Source organism: Streptopelia decaocto (genome assembly GCF_964273445.1).
Source record: "Streptopelia decaocto genome assembly, chromosome: 7".
Lineage (NCBI taxonomy): Eukaryota > Metazoa > Chordata > Aves > Columbiformes > Columbidae > Streptopelia > Streptopelia decaocto.
This window is the reverse complement of record NC_138661.1, coordinates 40,651,741-40,668,664: the sequence shown is the minus strand read 5'-3', so window position 1 is coordinate 40,668,664 and position 16,924 is coordinate 40,651,741.

The window sequence follows — 16,924 nt, the reverse complement described above, 5'->3', positions numbered from 1 at the left end:
TGTAAAGTTTAACCTGGCAGGCAGTAGAGCAGATTTGCCAACTGAATTTTTGGTGACTACTGTTACAGCCATGGGAGAGAGGCAGCAAAGAACTAAGACAGCCAGTGAGCTGGGCATTGTTTTCAAAGGCCCAGATAGAGCTATGATCATGGTGACGGTGGTAAACACAAACCCACACTGACACCTCTGTTACCTGACACACAGTAACTCTCTTCCACATCAAAAAACACCAAACAAAAATCAAGATATAAAAATATCTGCATGTGGTGAAAGCTGGAAGAAGGACAGATGGGATCCAGCCAAGGATACTAAGGGAACCAGTAGAGGTGCTCACCAAGCCACTTTCCATTATTTATCAGTGATCCTGGCTAACTGAGCAGGTCCCAGTTGACTGGAAGTTTGCAAATGTGACACCCATCTACAAGAAGGGTCGGAAGGAGGATCTGGCGAATCACAGGCCTGTTGGTCTGGCCTCAGTACCGGGGAAGGTCATGGAATAGATTAACCTGAGTTCCATCATGCAGCACATACAAGCCCAGTCAAGCATGAATTTATGAAAGGCAGGTCCTGATTGACCAGCCTGATCTCCTTCTATGACAAGGTGACCTGTTTAGTGGATAAGGGAAAGGCTGTGGATGTTGTGTACTTAGGCTTCAGTAAAGCCTTTGACACCATGTCCCACAGCATTCTCCTGGAGAAGCTGGCAGCTCATGGCTTGGATGGGTGTATTCTGCGATGGATAAAGAACTAGCTGGATGGCTAGACCCAAAGAGTTATGGTGAGCAGAGCCAAATCCAGTTGGCAGCCGGTCACCAGTGGTGTTCCCCAGGGCTCAGTATTGGGGCCACTTCTGTTTAATCTCTTTATCAATGATCTGGATGAGGGGATTGAGTCCACCCTCACTAAGTTTGTAGAATACAGCAAATTGGGTGGGAGTATTGATCTGCTGGAGGGTAGGAAGGCCATACAGAGGGATCTGGACCGGCTGAATCATTGGGCTGAGGCCAATTGTATGAGGTCCAACAAGACCAAGTGCCGGACCCTGCATTTGGGTCACATCAACCCCAGGCAGCGCTACAGGCTCGGGGAAGAGTGGCTGGAAAGCTGCCTGGTGGAAAAGGACCTGGGGTTGTTGATTGACAGCCAGCTGAACATGAGCCAGCAAGGTGCCCAGGTGGCCAAAAAGGCCAACAGCATCCTGGCTTCTATCAGGAATAGTGTGGCCAGCAGGACTAAAGAAGCAATTGTGCCACTGTACTCGGCACTGGCGAAGCCACACCTCGAATGCTGTGTTCAGCTTTTGGCCCCTCACTACAGGAAAGACACTGAGGTGCTGGAGAGAGTGCAGAGAAGGGCAACGAAGCTGGTGAGGGGCCTAATGAGGAACAGCTGAGGGAACTGGGGCTGTTTAGCCTGGAGAAAAGGAGGCTGAGAAGAGACCTTATCACCCCCTACAACTACCTGAAAGGAGGTTGTAGCATGGAGGGTGTTGATCTCTTCTCCCAAGTAGGAAGTGATAGGATGAGAGGAAATGGCCTCAGATTGTGTCAGGGAAGGTTCAGATTGGATATTAGGAAAAGATTTCTTCATGGAAAAGGTTGTGAAGTGCTGGAGTCACCATCCCTGAGGGTGTTTAAAAGACCTATATATGAGGTTCTTAGGGATATGGTTCAGTGCTAGAGGTAGGTTATAGTTGGACTCGATGATCTTAAGGGTCTCTTCCAATGTAAGTGATTTATGAAAACTAGACTGAACTGTTTTAGAGCTGTTCTTTAAAAAGAGAGGAACACTGTCTTGAGGTACAACAAAACCCAGACTGAAACATCACACAAAATTGAAGCCAAGGTTGTGGAAAGGTCCCACAGAGTTTGGCTTTATGTGGTAGAAGGAATAACCTCAGGGCCAGAAGAAAACAGAGCTACACATCAGCCCAGGTATTTGTTAGCTTGTTTTGGTCCTGCTTGTTTCAGTCCTGCTTGTTTCTTATGTCCTTTGACTTCTTCCCTTTTTCATTCCCCGTCTTTATACCCGTGCCTGGAAGCTGCAGCAGAAAGAGGCTGACAAATTTAGCTATGGAAAAGTTTCCATGTTGCTTTGTGAAGCTAAATAGAAGCAGAGAAGTACAGAAAAAAAATAATATTATCTAGCTGGAATTTTGAAATATATTTGCTACTAGTTTGAGCAGCCATCAGGTTGTGATACTATGTGCACATCGACATGTAAAGCTGGAAAGCAGATGAGTAATGAACAGCAGTGAGACACAAAGCCAGGAAGAACACAAGAAGTCAAATCATATTAGAAAGAATCAACTTGAAATGCAACAGCTAAACGAACAGAACAGACAGACAATGGAAGGCGTGGAAACAGCAGCTTGGTTGTACAGCTTTAAAAAGCAGACACAGTGAGTTTACATGACATACCAGAGACTGCACAGCCAGCAGCAAAGCTGAGAACTCAGATACCTGCAGCAGTCTCAGCATTTTGATAGCAAATTACTTCACCATTCAGCACTTTTTTCCCCTTTCCCATAGAAAATGGGTTTCAAACTTAAAGGGGTAGATACAAGACAAACCGTTTTGGCATCCAATGCTCTCCAGTTTGTCCTATTATACAAGGGCAGTGTCACAACAGCATTTCACCTTCAGTAGGCACTAAAAAACAACCAACCATATCAACAACCAAAAAAACCCAACCCACACCACCAAAAACCCCCACCCTATTTTAGCTGAGTTCCAGTCAGAATCATTGATAATACATGTCTTGACATAGTCTTTGAGAGACAGGTCATATTTTGCTTATTCCTGCAAAGCAGCAATGTATGCATGTGAATGCAATCTGTGTTTACAACTACTGGAGGCTGCGGTACAACACGTTCTGTATAGGGTAATCAGGCAGTTGATGAACTAAAGTTTCCCATATGCTTCAGGCTGTGTAGTAAGAAGACAGACTTAAGTCTTGTTTATGTGTGTAAAATACACTGAATTAGCAAATACAACAGTGGATTCACTTTGCTGCAGTGAACACCTTCACATCAGCTTAAAGCAGAGCTGTCAAACTCATTTTCACTGGGGCCCACATCAGCCTCTATATAACCTACTATATATATATATACACATATCCTACATTTTTACAGTCCTAAAATTACATCACAAACATGCCTTTAAGCAAACAGTCCTTAGGGTTCTGCTACACAAGAAAACTGCACTAGCTTTAAGCTGACCCAGGGTTTTAATTCACAAATGCATGTTGATTTAGCTGTAGTGATAAGGACAGGAGTCCCAGCTTGCTACCATACCTCCCTACCCATGCTTACCTTTCCATAGCAGATCCCACAAAATGTTTAGTGCATCCCTCTCCTAATCACCGTAGTTCACAGGCCAGCCAGTGAAGCCACCAGCTTACCACATGCAAACAGTAGCAAAGATAAAAGGGAGATAGATAGACACTCTGCAAACTTACTGTCAGGTGGCAGACTGCAGGATGGATGGGCCAAACCATGAAGGCAATGCCTTTCTCATAACCTTGAGTTCTTAAGCTGGGGCAAACCCCTGTTTTTCAGTGCTAGTGGTTTATTACTGTTGTCTTTATGTTGGACACAATGCACAATATTTGTGAAATCAATAAAGAGATGCTTGTAGCTGCTTGCAAAAACAATACAAAGAGGCTGTCTGTGATTTCAATAAGTCAAAGTCTGGATCGATTACCCACGCTAATGCGAGGTACATCAGCATGTCAGGATGAAGAAAGTTTTGCAAGTTTGTGGAAGTGGACCAGCATACTAAAGAAATACACAGCCCTCTCACCATTTTTTACAGATGTTTAACTTCTTCAGCATGCATTGTACATGCCTGTTCCACAGTCCACATTTAAAAGACATTTAGAGCAGAACAACTGAAGGATGGTGAAGATTGTCTTATAGGCTAGCCATGCATGCAGAAAATGAAGGATCCATGCATTGTCCTGCTTGCTGTAGTTTAAATAAAGGTTCCATGGAGCACTAGAGCAGGAAATATCATACAAAGACAGAGGAATCTACAGTCAGGGAAAAGTAGCGCTTGAATAAAAGTCATGTAGGAAGGTTGCTTTCAGTTTCCCTTCTCTTGATGCATAATAAAGATTCAGTCATATCCTGCTTGAAAATGTCTTCATGGACCTATAATTTGCCTTGAAGGAAACAAGATGAGGTGGGAGAGGAAACTAGTGGTAGTTACATATGATAAGACAAACACAACTTTCCAACGTTCCTGTGGGCCATATTCCCTCTGCTTTGCAGTCTGCCTTGCATTCCCAGCCACACTGTTCTTTCACACTGTGGTCTCTACCAGCATGCAGAAGCTGTAACTCCTTTGCTTGGAGACAACAGAATTCATTAAGTCTCTCATTTGCCTGTGGTTAGGAGGCTGTGCACCTGGGTGCATAGTCCACTAACGGGTGCGTTCATACCAGTTCTAGTCCCCACTTCACAAAAAATATGAGGACAGGATGGAGAGGACCCAGAGAAGGACCACAAAGATCATCAAAGGACTGGGAAGCCACCAAATGAGGAAAGGCTGGGAGAACTGGGCTTGTTCAGGCTTGAGAAAAGAAGACTGAAGGGAAATCTCATCACCATGTTCCAGTATTTAAAGGGTGGCTACAAAGAAGATGGAGACTCCATTTTTACAAGGAGTTGCACGAAAAATTTAAGGGCTAATGGGTACAAGTTACTCCCGGAAATTTTCTGATTGGACACAAGAGGGAAATTTTTCACAGTGAGAACAATCAGCCATTGGAATAATCTCCCCAGATTTCCCACCACTGGACACTTTTGAGATTCAGCTGGACAGGGTGCTGGGCCATCTTGTCCAAACTCTGCTTTTCCCAAGAAAGGCAGGACCAGATGATTCTTGGGGTCCCTTCCAACCCAGTATTCTATGATTCCTGAGGATCAGAAATGCTATCCAAGATCTGAAATTCCCCAAGGAACTAAAATGCAGCTTCCCCAATGAAAACTGCAATGGTGGGGGTGAGCAGAAGGGCATTCTGTATCACAAGACAAGCACCCCATGATTCATCGTTCACAACTGCAAACTCTTAAGCATCTATTATGAACATGCTAATAAACCTGTAACGGTTGTGCACTGGTAAGAACCAGAGATGTCACAGAAGTCTGGGGACTATCCAAGAAATCAGCCAGTTGCCACAGCAGAGGACCCTTCTACACAGCCAGTGGATCAGTGTGAGAATGCACAACACACAGGTCACCAAGCAACTCAATTTCTCTTTTGAAGTGATAAGCAAAGATACAGTATTACTGGTTCAAGCAGCTCCATGAAATAGTTTTTAGAAACAAAAGCATTTTTCACAAATGCTTCAAGCTTCACCAGCTGTATGCTAAGCATGAAGATCATCCCATCACACATTTTGTGCTGTCTCCTGACCTTCAGGCTATTCATGCATTGCCTCGCTCTGACTCATGATGGGGTACTGTGCCATATCCTGCTATAAATTTTATCTCCATATTTACATTTGAATGAGAGACATTTAGCTGTCCACCAACACAGCAATATACGTGCTCTTGTTTTGGGGTCAGCTCCAAGTCATTAAATGGAAAAGGTTGGTTGCGAAGTACAACCATTTTAGTTTAGTTGTCATAGTTGATGCATGAACACCATGACATTTCTTACAACTGCAAGTAAGCATGCTTTCTGCATACTATCCACTGCCATTTTCTTTCTATACTGACACAGTTACCAAATCTTTCAAACAACACTGAATTAATTTGAACCTTACAATTTTAATGCAAATACAGCTTCTGATGATGATATTCAAAGAATGTTTGTCATGCTTTCCTAATGGAATTAGTTACATATTTTAAAATATATCAGTTTAGCATACAGTACAAAGGAAATAAACATTAGGCATCCATTTATCTGTCTCTTGCTCAAGCAAGATCGGCCTTTTAAAAAGTTGATATATATTTGAAAGTAGAAACTAAGATATTTTTCTTCACAATTTTGGCAGCAAGAACTCTGGTAGAACTTGGGCCACCTAGACAGATGTTCACCTCACGGGTACCTAAAAACCTCAGATTTTGTAACTTCCCAAGGCAGCTCTTCTAGTGCTATCTTCCTAACTGTACAAACAGCTTTCCCTTAAAATCTAATCCAAATCTCTCCTTGCAAATACAACTCATCACATTCTCACCTTGTTAGATACTGAGAGTCTCTGATCAGTATCTTGACTGCAACCACATGGCATATATTAATATATTTTAAATCATACTCTTTTATTTTTCATCTTTCTACATAGCTTATATTTTCTAGAACTCGAATCACTCCCATTTGTCTATCGCTCTCAAAACGTGGTGGCAAAACAGGATACTTTTGTATTTGTGTATTTGATTTTTCTCTTTTCTAGCCACTTGTCTTTATTGAATTTCATCTTATTGGATTTTATATTATTTCTTCAATTTACCAAGTTCATTACGAATTCTAATTTTGTCCTCAAAAGGCTGACAATACTTTCTGGCTTGGTGTTATCTACAAATCCTATAAGCTTGCTTGCCCTCTCATTGTCAAAAAAACAGATGAAAGTATCGAATAGTACTGGACCCAGGACAGATTTGTGATGACCACACTTGAATGTTCTCTCAGCTCGACAAAGAACTATTGACAGATAACTCAGCTTGTTTTTTCCACTGGTTGTGCCAATCTTATGTGGATTTTGCTTCCCAAGATTGAGTACGAGAGTGTTATGCAGCACTGTGCCAAACCTTACTTAAAATCAAGACACATCACAGCTGCCATATCTACTCATCCATTAGGCTGACAACATGAATATGGCTGGTTCAAGCTTTGATACTAATTAATATATAACAGATACCAATTTGAATATCGCGTTTAGAAGTTGATCAGAAATGGTTACTCACACAGGTACACCTGGGTTCAGCTGCACACAGTGATGTACTGAAACATTTCTGACAGAATTTCAGCCTATGCCTAGTATGGAGGAGTCCTGCATCAAACTCATTTGCCTTCCCCTAAGCTGGACACTTGACAGTTTTTGGGCAACCTCTGCATTGCATCCCAAATGCTCCAGTTTGGTGGCAGTGGGCAAAGTCCAGACTCCCATCTCTTCCTACTTAAAAACATGGGAATTTGGAGCTAGGTGCCCATGAAGCTTGATTAGTTGGCAAAATTCTGCAGGGATTTTGTTATTCGTGAGGGTTTGGTTATTTTAAAGGAATTCTATCATGTTTCTCATGTCTCCTGATTTCTCCTCTCTGACCTATTGTGCAAGTCTGTTACTATTCACATACATCAAAAATATGGTTTTGGTCCTTACTGCTATGACTGCTCTCTCCTCTTCCTTCTACCTCTTGTTGCTCTTCCAGCAATGAGCTTCTCTCTCAACATTTTAGTCAATTATCCCCTGCCTGTACTAGTTCCATCCCTTGCTCTGTTCTGCACATCACCTTCCCGCTTCAAACCCCACCAAAACTCCTGTCCCCAGCACACCAGCTCGCTCCCACTGCCTTCCTGTTCACTCTCTCCCCAGTGCCCATCAGAAACACATGAGATATCACAACAAGCACTGTCTATAGCTTTGGGGCTTTAAGGATGACCTTCAGTGCAGAATACCTGCTGCATCCTGAGATGCGGACTGAAAGATGCTGTGATTCAAATTCTTAAGCTCTCAAATATGTCCCGTCTCCCTTTGAAGTTGACACAGTGACTCCCGCACATTAACTGCAAGTGTGAAGTTGAATTCTTCACGGATATAGAATAGCAAAGACAAAGAAATACAGAGTTAAAAAGAAAGTGTTCTAATTCAGTTGCTATTTGCTTAAGAGACAAAGGAAAGATAGTGCAGAGTGTGAAAATTAATAAGTCACTTCACAACAGTTCACCTTCCTGGAGAGTATTTGTGTGCAGATAAGCAGAAAAGCCTTCACTTATCAGGCTCCTGCTAGGGAGCTCTCAGCCACTTCCACAGCAGAAGCTGAGAGAAAGGTAGAACAACTTCTTCCCTGGGGTAACCACAGACCCTGCCTTGAGGCCCTTCCCCTGCCATAGGTGGAGCCAGCCTACTGTCTAGGACAGCCCAGTTTCAGTGAGAGAATACCAAAATTCACCACCTCTGCACTACTGTCTTGGAGGTACAGTCCAATAGAGAAAGAAAGAAGGGTGAAAGAGAAGGCAAAGAAACCCAGTGTTCAAATTGAGTCAGGTAATCCTCATGCACACAACAAAAAGAATCCAACACCAAAGAGGAGTAAACAGATAGCAGAAGGGAACGGATACAGGCAGATTCCCAAGCTGGTGCAAGTTGATATGGATGCTCTGAGGTCAGTGGATGTCTGCCATGCGGGTGTCATTTCAACAAAGATTCACAGCACTCCACACAGAGGAGCAGCTAAAACCAAAGATACTTAGGAGGCTAAAAATCAAGAGTTTCCACAAATGCATAGCCTCAAAGAAAAAAAAAGAAAAGGAATATTCCTTCCACTGTAGAGCCCACACTTCTTCAACATGGAATAACCTTGAAAGCATAACCTTAAATCTCATTCTTACATATACATTTCTATTTGCCCACTTCACAGTCATATGAGGCACCAAAGACAGCTAAATGAAACTTCAGTGATTTCTAAATACAAGGCATACACTCAGTCTTTCTGACCTCTGTCAGATTCTGCTGGGGTTTTGCTTCAAAATTGTTTGCGGATAGTATTTGCATGTAAATTATGGTACAACATCCTAAAATAGGACTGCATTGAAAACTGGGTCTAGGGCTCTCCAGAGATGGCTTAAATTTAAGTGAGCATTCAAATGCATTTTACAGATGGCCTGAAAAAATGTCAAATGTCTTAAGCATATCAGATAATATTTGCAATTATGCACCCCCAGTATCTGCTGTATTTGCACTATTTCCCATTGCAATTCTGCAAACACAGCTGTAACCTGACATTTTTGTATACGAAACTAGCAAGATTAAACCAGTGGGTAATATGATTTGTAACAAAATACAGAGCTAGCCAAACTGGCTCTGGGTTTAGATTTCTCTGTAAATATTGCATGTGTCTCATTATAACTTAAATTGTGATGTGAGGACAGTCATATGGCATCACCTGTCCCTTGTTACCTGCACCAGTTCTCTGGGTGGAGCTGAACGGTGAGCTACGTGCCCGGTCTCTGTGTCTCATTCTTGGTTTCTATGGAAACTGTTGTAAAGCCATGAATTCTACATCAAAACTTAATTGTTTCCTCTGAAACTAATGATCTGGTGCATTTCAAAACAGGAGAGAAAAGGCAGAAAAATCCTAGAGGACAGATTTACATTCAGGTCGTTATGTATCCGAATATCTTTTTAACCTTAAATGTAGTAAACAGTAGTGATGGCATAGTTTTGAAAGAAATCAAAGATCTAAAATAATAAATGGCTTAAGCTAGCTGGATCTTTACTGGCAATCATTGCCCTAGGATATACTTTAGAAAACTGATTTGTCAACATTGTAAAGTGACTAATCCTTTGAAGAGCAAGTTGTGGAGATCACATATTCGCACTCACGTCTAAATGCTTAAATACTAAAGAACAGACAGGAACAAATTAAGACCATAACTGGTGTTGATGCACTAATTAATGTTAAACTTCAAAATCATATTCCTAATACTCACACTGGCACCAAAACCAAACACTAATCCAAAACCACTAGTACGATGTACTAAAAATATGCCTTTTAAATACAGGCGTTACTCAAGGGTGAGAAAAACTCTAAAAAGTAAAGTATGAAGGCATAAAAATGCCTTAGCAAAAGCATCAGAGACTGAAATAAAGAAGCACATATTGATGCCAGTGAATAGAGCTACCCTATTTCTCACAAGAAGTGTGATCACACTCTTGTCCTGATCCATCCAAACCTGTTTAGGAACCACCTTGTTCTACAGGCATTGCCCCATGCAAGAGCTCCCCTGACCCGGACTCTTTCCAAACTTATTTCTTTAAGCCCTCTTTCACCTACCACTCTCTCTCTCTCCCCTTTCCAAGTCCCCTTCCTAGAAAGCCCCCGTACCTCTTTAGCTGTCCCACCCAGAAATCCCTCCTTCCTTTCACCTATTTGAACCTTCCAACCCAACCAAGCAGATGCTTCTCAAAAGTGTCTCGCATCTCAGTATTTCTCTACCCCACCCTACAACCAGCCTGTCCTCTTTTCGCTCTCCAAGTGATAAGACTGCTACCCTCACTTCGGACATAATCGTCTCCTCCTGGCAACTCCTACCTGCCACTGGCAGTCCATGTTGTGTTCCTCCGGCCACAGCAGCCAGTCAAGCTCTCCTCATCCCTGGCTCTCCTGCAGGCTCCTGCCTGGAAAATGTTTCACTCCTTGAAAACACACACACACACCCCTGACTGCCTCAAAAGGCAAGAAAACCAAAGTTAACAGACAGAGGAGATACTAAAAACAAGCCTTAAAATGTTTTGCTATATACATAAATAACAAAGCATCTATTAAATAAGGAAAAGGAGGGAAGGAGGGAAAGAATCTCCCAGCCTGGCTTGAGATGGGATGGGGGCAGACATTTGATGCTTCTAAATCTTCTGCTGATTGCAGACCCAGTGTGACACTTCCACCCTCCATAAACTCTTGTGAAAATGTTTCCACTCAGCCTAATGAAGCTTGCCATGCTTCCTCTTCAGCCTCTGTCTTCAGCTGCTGCCTTGTATGGGAACTGATGAGATAACCAGCCACATTTCCTATGCATGTTTGCATAGGAAAGCTTAAGCACCTAAAGCAATTGCATACAGATGCTCTGCTAGAGCAGAACATCTTTGAGTGGCTCAGAGGCACCTGAGAGTAGTGTATCTATATATGCTGGAATTGTACATCTGTGCCTCCAAGGTACCCACATACTAGCTTGTATTTGTATTGGGATATATGGGGAGGAGTACCATGCATTCTCTCCCCTTTGTTTTGCTACTTCCATTTGCCATCCCAAATCCCCCTCTCTAAATTTCCACAGAATGTAATAAGAGGCATGTTACTGCCAGAGGACTCCTCCCATGGACACATCTAAAACACAACACAATTAAGGGCTAGTGGCAAGTCAGGTACACATTTGGTGGAATAAGGTATCTTCCTTTCTACAAGCCTTGCCTCTGCCTGCTAGGCAGGGACCAGGCAGGAAGGTGGGTGAACCTTTGTGAAAGTGCTGGGAAGGAGCCCGGGAAGAGCATTAGAATTTTTCTTGTTATTGCTCTAAATCTCCTTTTGCAGCTCCAGAGAGACTCCTTGGGAAATTACTTCATGGAAGTGACTGTGTTTGTTTGAAAACTCTCCCAGTGAGAGATAATTGTTTCCGGAGCCTGAAAAAGGCAATGTAAATTAGTCAGGCATATCACTACTTAATCCTCAATAGATGCTGGTGCAGAGGAAAGAGGAAAAAAAAAAAAACAACAAACCACCCACACTCTTAAATCACTGTGCTCATGACACAAGACTATAGAAGTGCCCCATACTGCAGCTAATTAGATATGGCACTGGATCAGTGCTAATTAATTTAATTTCTTCCTTCTTCCAAATGAAGATATGAACAACAACAACAAAAAAAAGGCAAATGGGGGGGATACTGCAGGGGGAGGAAGACGTATTTCCAGCTACAGAGCTACTGTTTATTCCTGCAGTCTATTTCTCCAACACCAGGATAACATTATTTATTATTCTTATGATATTTTCCAGCAATCTCTTTAAACTCTTCTAAATTCTTAAGCAAAAGGGAAGGTTGCAAGGTCAACTTGAGGACATAGCAATTGAGCCAATATCTGCTTCAAGACCCAAATACAACCTATCCACACAGGAAAGTAGGACCTCCATGGGTCTGAAGTGACAGACACGTGGTCCTACATGAACATCATCTGCAAAGGTACTGACATGACTTGCATACATCATACTGGCAATTCTAACTGGACTTGTGAGAGGAAACCTTTTGGATATGATCAGTAGGCTGATAAGAGTTTTGATGGGGACATTCAGGTACTGTGCAGATACTCCTGAACGGTGCATATAAATTGGGTACATTCAATAAAAAGACAGAATACTGAAAACACACCCCGTATTACATGTACGTATCACTTTGTTCATCCAGATGGATGTCACCATGCCAAAAGTAGATAGCTATTATTGAATCACAGGCGGACTAAAAGCTTCCCTCACAATTAAATGAGAAAAGGAATTTCTTTTAATTAAGCCAGGCTTTGCATTGATCAGTGTAAGCTTATAGTTTATACATATCCTTTTACACAGTTACATCCTATCAAATAATCTGTGCTTGGGATTCACCTATTCCAAATGGTCTCCACCATGATCCCATGTTTACTGCTGACTGTCCAAATTCTTAAAAAGGAATAGCAGCATTCCATCTCTGGAATAAAAATTTGGAGCTATAGCCCTGAAGAGAACTGTCTATCAGAACCATGTCTGAGTGACAGTCAAGACTGGGGCAAAAGTGAAACAGAATGAGATGGTAAAGTTAAAATTCTTCAAAATTCTTAACTTGGGTTATTTGGACACTACTGAGAATCCTTTCAAATATATGTTCCCTTTCTCCCCTGCCTTTATTTGCCAGTACTGACCTGTCCTGCTAGTGACAACCCTTTCTAAGGTATGGGTATATTATATTAATCCCTTCCCTTCAATAATTTTTCTTCATGGTGGTCTCAGTTCAAACGTGACAAAAATAACTGATGTGTCAGGGCCTCATGAGGATAAGTAGGAAACCCTGTTTTCTCCAGTGAAAATAGGGCTTCTGTAAGCATCTGCACATGCCTGCAAATCAGGCTGCACAGGAAAACATAAGGTTGACATTTGGGCAATCTTTGTTTTCACTCCCTTCTACTGTCTAGCGCCGTCAATTTGGAATGAGTTTGGGTTTTTTTGTTTTCTTCCCCCTCCTTTTAGCACAAATGGGTCAGTGAACTTCACAGCTTGAAACCTTGACAGAGCCATCTGTTCTTCATTAAAAGCCATTAATGACAATGATAATGGCACTAATTAGGCTGCGTGCAAACATACACACGCTTCAACAGCTCCAGAGCTACAGGCAATCAAAGGTCCAAATTGAACCAGCTGCTGTATGGTATCGATGAGCACTAACACCTGACTACCCTCGCCTCGTCCCAAAGTACAAGGACATGCAGTCAGCAACCAGCTGGACATGTGCAGCAGATACTTCTGAATCACACGTGGGTCAGGCTCTTTTGCCTTCATTTCCATTGTCCTTCCACCATTTCCTCTCTGTTGAGTATTAAAAATTACTTGGAAACACCATCACAGCCTGTGAGCATATGTGCTCCATCACCATCTGCCATTTTGAGTTCTCTTATGGGTAGAAGAGAGTATGCATGCGGGGCTTGAAGAAGCACATCCTTGTTCCACACCTGGAAACTATTCCCAGCAAATGCCACTGACATGCTACTTCCTCCAAACCTGACTTCTGGAAGTTACTTTGTTGTTCCCTACCTTGGTTTTGTAGAGATAGCACTACTGCACAGGCAGGCATCTGTCAGAGCTTCTTCAGAAAGGTCAGTGCTATTAAATCCTTGATGTGAAGAACATCTGGAACTTGGAGCTATACTAATAAGAGTTTGCTTTTAATATAACAACTAGATCAAATTATCAAGATTCTCCAAAAGATTGATCCATAGAAACACCGTCCCTTGCAGCAAGGCCTGCTGGATCAAGTGGTGGACTTGCATGTCGACGATTGGAAATCTAGGCCTGCCTCTGATCTCAGTTTCCTCTGTAACTCTAGGCAGGTCTCTTCCCTGCTCTTACCTTTGGAAATAAACATCTGTAAAAGAGGGATGATGAAACTGAACACCTTTGTAAAATGCCTTGAAATAGATTCAAAACCAGTATTTTATAGTAAGAGTCCAATAACTGTGCTCCTGGGAAATATATCCAAGTACACTTTCCTAACAGACATATAGCATTGCTCACTTAGACATTCTTAGGGTATAATGTTCTGGCATGCATAGTAGCAAACAAGGACACACTAGTTGAAGCATAACCATCCACTCAGCACATTATGCATTCAGAGTCAGTGCAGTTGCTGAGACCCTCAGACAACAGTTACTAAGGATGCAGAATTGGCAGGGAGAATAAACCAGAGCAGCGCTGCTATGCAACTGGTAGGAAACCTGAGATTACAAACTGGGCTAAGCCCAGGCAATCAATACCAGGTTTTAATATTAGTCCAAAATGTGAAACAACCAAGTGTCTTGATAAGGCTTTGAGCCAGAACTGACAGAAGAGAGACCTACTCATTCTCCTGTAGTGTGTGTTTCTCAGAAATGGCCATTTCAGACTGACCACACTAACTCCTTGCTAATACCAAAAGCTTGAGTAAGGTCCCAACCCTTATGGTCCACTGAGATCAGCCAACTTCTGGCCACCTTCCTGTCTTGGTTTGTCAAGAGAACAGCACCACATTGTTACCCTGTTGATAATGAACTCATAACTCCAAAGAGAGAAAGGTCAGGAGATTTTAACTGCTGAATCTTCAGCATGAAGGACAAGGACTTCTTGGAAAAATAAAGATTCTGAGAGCAAATCTGATAAAGTGCCAGCTACAAAGACAAGAATCATCATCTTCAAAGATTAGAAATGTCCTCCATTTCTTGTATTGCCATTCACCTTACACTCCAGGGATTATCATCTCACCTGAACCAACTTTCTCAGAGGCAGTGTCTGCAGCTTTTGCTGCTTAGTCTGTAGTCTCCTACCCTCCAGACAGGAAGTCTTAAATAGACTGATCCCTTCCTACCATTCTTCCTAGATCATAACATTATATCGGCCAGGGTCCCAAAACTCCATTTCCAATTTCAGAGAAGGAATAACTGCATCAGAAGTGGCTTCGTGATGTTATGGTATCTGATAAGCAAGATTAGAAAGCCATAAAACACCACCTAGCTGGTCTGCATAAACATCTAGTAATGAGACACCTCTCCTGTATAACAGGCTGGTGTAGAAAAAACACCAATTTGTAGGACACACGCATTAGTGCAGCTATTAAAAAATAAATTAAAAAAAAAAGTAACTAGGCAATTTCAAAAGCAATATACAGCTACATTCTTTCTGCTTTATAGAAGGTAAAGATTTGTTTTGTTTTTACAATGAGTTTTAAAACAAACAAAGCTCAGCATAAACCACATGAGAACTCAGCATGCACAGGCTTGTGATGCTAGAGGACAACGCTGTGTGACTTTTTCACACAGCTGAGTACAAATTATATCAACTAGAATCATGCCTGCTTAAATGTGAAGTGAATTAGAAAGCTCAAATAAAACTGATTGCTTTGGTTTGGAAATCACCATATTCTGACCTCCAGGCAATGCAAAATAGAATTTTTTTTTTTAAAACCATTCCTTCAGAAGGCAGGAGCCAGGCACTGTCACAGTATCATGTTTTAACAGCCTGGGTTTCCCAAAATGTGTCAGCGTCATTTATTCCAGTAGTAATTTTGTACGCCCTGGGCTTTTTTGAAAAACACATCCATAAGCCTACTGAATCCTTTTCCACCACACACCATTGCCCCTGCACCCTCAGCCCTGCCCAAACCCACAGCGATATTTCTTTACAGTCAGATGTTAATAAAATGATGTTCCTTTCTAGAAGCAACTCATTACCCAAGCAAGTTGAAGGAGGTTATCAGGAAGGCGGCATTACTGCACAGTGACCTGTGAAGGTTATTACTCCATGATGAGAGATCACGTGAAGGGAGCACACGAGGAGGTGCCTGTAGCAGAGCAGCATCCGGTCACTATGCAGCCAACACCTGCTTCTGAATCCTTTTGTTCCTCAGTTCCCCTTCTTGCCCTGAGGGTCATGATGAAATGACCTGCCCATCTGTGAGGGATGCCTCCCAGCACATGGCACCACTGCCCGGAAGGGCCAGTTCCCCATGGCAGAGAGACAGGCAGCCCCTTGCTGACAACATCCAGGTGACAGGAGCAGCAGGGAACACCTGTGTGCCGGGTCAGGCAGGCTGAGCAGAGCGAGCTTTGTGAGCAGACCACAAACTATCCCAATGTTTTGTGGTGAAAGGAAGTAACCTCAGTTCTGTCCCTGTGGGGCTGGGGTCTCAGCGCAAGAGGGTCAGGCCCAGAGGAGCCGGTACTGCTGAGAGCTGGTTATTCCGGGCCAGAGGCATTGTCACAGGGCAGCCTATGCATGAATCGTAGTGATAAACTCTTCTCTTGGGCTCTGCACGCCGATGTTGAGAGCACACACAGAAACAGACAGGGAACAGGACTTACAGCTGCCACGGGACAAACGCACTGTCAGACAGGAGAGCACTGAGGAGCGAGCCCTTGATCTCACCACTGTCAGTTATTTGTGAATTTAGGGCTTTCAAACAACAAATCTAGTCAAAACACTAGCAAATTCAGACCAGCTGGCTAATGAATATATTATGAAAACTCCACAGGTTTTTTTGTCAATTGATTCATTATTTACAAAAAGATTGCACACAGTTGAACTCAGGTCTTGGTTTATCAAATACCTCCTCTCTCCTGTTCCTATGCTCTTTTGTTTTGTCTAGACCGCAAAATCTTTAGAACAAAAGCTGCCACTTCCCAGCTTTCTCCACAATACCACGTGCATTCACCACGCTTAACCTGGAGGGCGCCTGAATCTGACAAGAGTCCCCAGGCACCTCTCTAATTGAAGTAACTTTGTTAAGCCAGATAAATTAAAAGGAAACAAAACAACTCCCATTCATGTTGCAGAGGTTTAAACACACTGAAAGTATAGATCAGAAGGTTTTAATATTCCTGTGGCAGAAGAGACTCAATGATCGCCTCTTACAATTTATATGTAGACTTCATCTTTAACAGGAAAAGTATGGATATGAACCACTGCATAAGCCTAGGGTTCATTTCAAGTCTA